This window comes from Triticum dicoccoides, chromosome 3A (genome assembly GCF_002162155.2).
Source record: "Triticum dicoccoides isolate Atlit2015 ecotype Zavitan chromosome 3A, WEW_v2.0, whole genome shotgun sequence".
In the NCBI taxonomy this organism is placed as follows: Eukaryota; Viridiplantae; Streptophyta; class Magnoliopsida; order Poales; family Poaceae; genus Triticum; species Triticum dicoccoides.
Genome location: NC_041384.1, coordinates 59,717,253 through 59,722,455, shown reverse-complemented (window position 1 = coordinate 59,722,455; position 5,203 = coordinate 59,717,253). Strand labels below are relative to the sequence as shown.

At 39.6% G+C, this 5,203-nt stretch overlaps 1 long non-coding RNA gene across 1 annotated transcript; it reads left to right on the top strand.

Moving 5' to 3' along the window:
* LOC119271224 lies at window positions 1–3,268 on the top strand. The gene is made up of 3 exons (XR_005134454.1): window positions 1–335; window positions 1,041–1,153; window positions 2,904–3,268. It is a non-coding gene; the product is annotated as an uncharacterized LOC119271224 (long non-coding RNA).
* Window positions 3,269–5,203: the final 1,935 nt, after the last annotated feature.

Genomic DNA, 5,203 nt, shown 5'->3' with positions numbered 1-5,203 from the left:
CTGCTGCTGCGGCGACGGCGACCTCCATGGCCTCCACCGCTACATCCCTCTGTCTCCACCACGGACCCCACAGGCCACAACCCTAAATCCCACGGCCACCCCTTCCCCTCGTCATCCATGACCTCTGCCTCCGCCTTCCACAGCCGCACATGATTGTGCCTCTGATTATCGACGCGCTCATTACCCCAATGCCTTCAGCTGAAAATGTTCCCCAAGGGTGTACAGCCGGCGCCTTGATGTCCATGCCGTAGGCCGGCGCACCTCCAACTCCAACGGCTCTACGAGGCTCTCCGGGTCCACATCCGCAGCAGATGGGCAGTCTTTGGTGCATTCCCGTAAATTTCTTTTCCAATTATACAGTATGCACTCATTTGCTACAGGGAGCATGTAGTCTCTAGTCTGTTTTCTTTGATTTGCCTCTCGGCTGTATTTGGTTTTCCAAGTTATTTGTTGTTACTTGTGACTGTAAGCACACTTATCTCCGTGTCATTAATCAACGAAATGAATTGAAAGAGGAGGCATAGAGTATACACAGGACCTGCACCTGACCTTTTTTTAGTTGCCTTTTTAGTGTGATGTTTGGAGAGAAGCTTGATTTCAGTTTCGATTAGTTGCGTTAGGTTCACCCATTCATAAGTTCAGAAATTTTTATGAGTGTGTGCTACACAATTTAATTTTAATCATTTGAACAGAATCTAACTCAGACATGATGCGTCTGGAGCCTCATTGTTGCATAAATCTAGCAGTACTCTATTTGTATTTGAGATAGATATTGGAGGACTCACCTAGCAACTTCAGTTATCTCTACTTATCTTGATGGATGGTACAGAGCTGGACTGATCTAGAGATGTCCTGCCTCCTTTTTTCTTCTTCTGAATTTTCAGTTGCAGATTATTATTATTTTGTACTGGTAGATGTTTTCTTCATTCAGATCCCAAATCTGTTGCAGATTGGATTAAGAGTACGAGGAGGGTGGGAACATAGCATGCATGTCAAAGGCACAGCATATATATTATTGTGACACACTGTTTTTTTTGTAGGGGTATTGCGATCGACACACATTCACCCATCATATGTTGAATGAAATATGTATCCAGAGTCCAGCAAGTTTGTGCTGGACTTACCTGGATACATGAATCAAACGTATATTAAGGTATTGCTTATACAAGTTCTCAGGGAAGTAAAGAAATGCTGCAGTAGGCAACGTACATGAGCGTATGATTCTTAGTTTCTAATTGTGTTATTTTACGGTCTCCTAACTATTAGTGGCACATGTCTGGTGTTTGCATTTCTCCGCTAACCAATAGAGCTCTGTTTTACTGATATTTCTGCCGTTTCTGCTATGTACTTTTAATAATCGTATTGTTAGTAAAACTAAAAATACTTTGGTACAGTCTGCGAAATTAGGGTGTCTAATATTAGCATAGGTAAGGTAGTTTCGTAAGTTGACACACCAAGCGATTGGTTAACGATTATCTGCTTTGTCCTTGGTCTTGCATAGAGAACATTATCCTAGCATGTTTGTTTGGTGGTGGTAAAAAAACTTGGTTCCAGCATTCAGCATAGTGCATCTCCATTTGAGGTTTGCACTAAAACTTGCTGGAACACAGGAAACTTAACCAAGATCCTTTCTTTTCCTATATGGGCCAAGGAGCAGCTGCCGCTATTGCTTTCTCTTCCTCTTCCTGTTCTAAGCGGCAGTGGCTCCTCCTGCCGTGCTTGTTGCTACACCACTGCGGCGCCCTCCCCTCCGATATTGGCCTCTTCTGTGTGGCTACCATCATGGGGGTGAAGGGCTGTGGTTGCCAGAGGACACGGCACCCAATGATGGCATGATCCTCCTCCATCGCCTCCCTCTGCTTCATCTTCTCCTTGAAGTCAGCGCGCCGATAGTGAGGTTCCTGGCGGCAGCAGACAGTTCATCCACATTATAGCGGCCGTGGCAGCAGGTGCTCCGGTCCACTAGTTTTCTTTTTCTTTACCTGAACTTCCTCCAGATCCTTTTTTTTTGGTTATTCAGTTTTCTCCGTTGTTTCTGCATGTGGTTGACAATAGCACCAATTGGATATGAATATTCTTTTTATTTATATGAAACTATCTTGCAAATAGTTCATGTTATTAGTCCAACACCTGCTAAATTTGTTGCTCTGTGAGTTGGATCCTTAATTTTTCTGCAACCCAGAATAGCTTAGAAATTTCGGTAGCTGTGTTATCTGCCCAAATATCCATAATAGCGTAGTTCTGCATTTTTTGCTGCTCAGCTGGATCATGAAGTTTGTTACCTCCTGGTTTATATGGTTAGTCATTGCGCAATAGTCAGCCTAAGTGGATTTATTCCATGCCATTTTAGTCAATAACGTGCTGTTTATTTGTGTTGGCAATGGTAGGTAGTCAAACTTTCCATTTTTTACTGCTAATACCTTTTAACACTAGAACATGAAAATGACAAGTGCGAATTTGTCTCAAAAGGTACTTTACCACTTTAATTTTTTTGGAATTCATAAATTTATTGTTGTAAAAATCCGCGGTCAAAGTTATGTTCTCAAAACCCTGTCAATGTTCAAAGTGGCCTTTTTAAGGGGACCAGGGAGTACTTATACAACATTATTCACACAGTGAATTATCCTTATCATGCATATTTCTTCTTGATTTGTTCTGAATTCGAACCAGAAGATAGGGCTGCCTAATTAGATTATTGGGAATGGTGCAATGTAGTGATCTCCAAATACTAATTCATTCAGGGAAATCGTCCAGTGTATTGGTTTGGTAAATGTTTCTTTTGTTCCAATAAAACTACAGGTTTGATTGATGGCTGGGTGGATGGGTTTAATCTTTACAAGAAATATTGACATTTAATCCTACTGACTGTGCACCCGTGCAAAAATTGGATATTGTTTTTGTAGGGTGGAGCTACTTAATCTGCAAGATGTCAACCGAAGAAGACGCTCTGCCAACAACCTCACAAATAGATCAGTTATGGATATTGCTCCAACTAATATGAACCAGACCACACCCCATCCAACTGGGAGCAACTACAATAGAAAACAGGCTTGTTGTACAAAAATAGAAAAAATCATTCTGGACCGTCGGATCCAAAATGGATGGCCCATACTCGAGCGGAGACATCCCAGGCCACTTAATGGACATTTTATGGAAACCCCCCTGATCATGTGTACATATGAAACATGACTTTTACAGTAATGACCTCAACTTCTCATATTCAATGGTTTCTCCTCAGTAAATAAGACTAGTTTTCAATTCCTCTGGACGTTGCCCTATCTTTGCACATATCTATTTCATACTATACTAAGTACATAATGGCTTCTACTAGATCACTGATTACCCAAGAAAAATGAAATTGTTAGCCTTTGAAAAATTTGTCAACATATATTACAATATTTGTATACACATGAAATTTGAGATATCTCATTCAAGTACATGTCAAACTGGATCATCCCAGGCAAAATCATTAACCAAATGAACAAAGGTGACTCAAGTAGAAACATGCCTCATCCATTTTTTTAAAATAGCCATCATCCAAACACAGTAGCTCTTATAAGCAGGAACACAATAATTCTTTCCAATAGCAAAAACATGGCAGGAAGCGAAGCAACCAAGATCCGGCAATAATCTACGCTTATTACAAGCAGAATTAATAAGTAGAAACATGCATACAACAGGTTAACAACTACCATATGCAGAATTACATAATTCTGGATTCAATTCTCAGCAAGGATTGGTCCATGATCTACAACTTTGATACAAACTCAGTGCAAAGCAGAGTGGAAATACCACTCAGTTACAGGGGTTTTGGCATCAAGCAAGACTTGCTCTATCCTCGTAACCTGGCCACTTGGACATGAGCATCTTTGGTGCTGGTGCTTCTTGCTCATCGAGGTTTATGTGATGGAAAGATGACACGAAACAAAGTCTGAATCAGTTTGAGCACAAAACCGTGTAAGTCTCACACATCTATACTTAAATTATTTGCTCCTGAGCTAATCTAATGAGTAAAAATACCATTTCATTAGCAGAAAGAGAACTGTAATTTATACACTTTACTTAATATCATCACTAAACTTGCAATAACAATTTGATCATGTATAATTTCTGCCATAGGGGGAGATGAAATTTCCTACAACATTCTCTCGAATATGTGAGTGGAAAGATTATTCGAATGCAATATAACCAGCTAAATCATTTGGGTATTGTTACTATCTAGAACGAACATTATATCTATTTATGGGTGATTCATTTATGTAAGGGGCAAAAAACAGACAATTTGTACTAACAAACTAGCTCAGCCACATGATCAGGATGTTCGATGAAGAGTGGTATGTTTGATGAGGTCCCATTTCACTCTTACTCCAATGTACTCCCTCCATACCTAAATATAAGACCTTTTAGAGATTTTCAATATGTCTATATACATCCGTATGTAGTGCATATTTAAATCTCTAAAAGGGCTTATATTTAGAAACGGAGGAAGTACACAACATAATAGTTTCCTACATCTACATAACAAAGCATACATAGTAAGGAGAAACAAAATGGTTTTGAATTTTTTAAATGGAGTTTATGACTATTCTATAATGTGGATTAATAGTGTAAACAAAGAATTTTTTAAAATGGAGCTCTATGACTAGCATTTGAGCATCACAAAAGAAATTTAAATGAAATTTTATGAATAGCATTGGCCTTTTTGGACCGTGTGTTCTCACCTGATAGTGTTGGTACACAGTTTGCGATTTTTGGAACTATGGGCCCTCCTAAAGGTGACATCGCACTACTTCCCTCAATTTCAGATTGAGATGCACCAACAAAACAGCGGGGGCGAGCTTAGTAGTCGACGAGCTGTGATCTATCCAGCATACCCAAACCAGACATTGTGTTCTGCTCCAAAATCCAAATAGCTGATTGTTTAGTCACCTTGATATAACAAAATAAGACATCTGCCCAATTACAAGACTGCAACGTTAAGGTTGCAAATTAAAGAGATGCACACAAGCAGACTTATTTTTACATATAAAAGGTAACAAAGGTGCGGTACTTTTTACAACCAGCGTGTTATTACAACTGAATGAGGAAGAGGAAAGAGCCAACACAATAGTTTCACTACAGCGAAACTAGAATGATTTTTGGTTTCAGTGCCATTACTGGACAAATAGATTGTAAACTCTCAAAAACCAGTAAAGTGGTACAT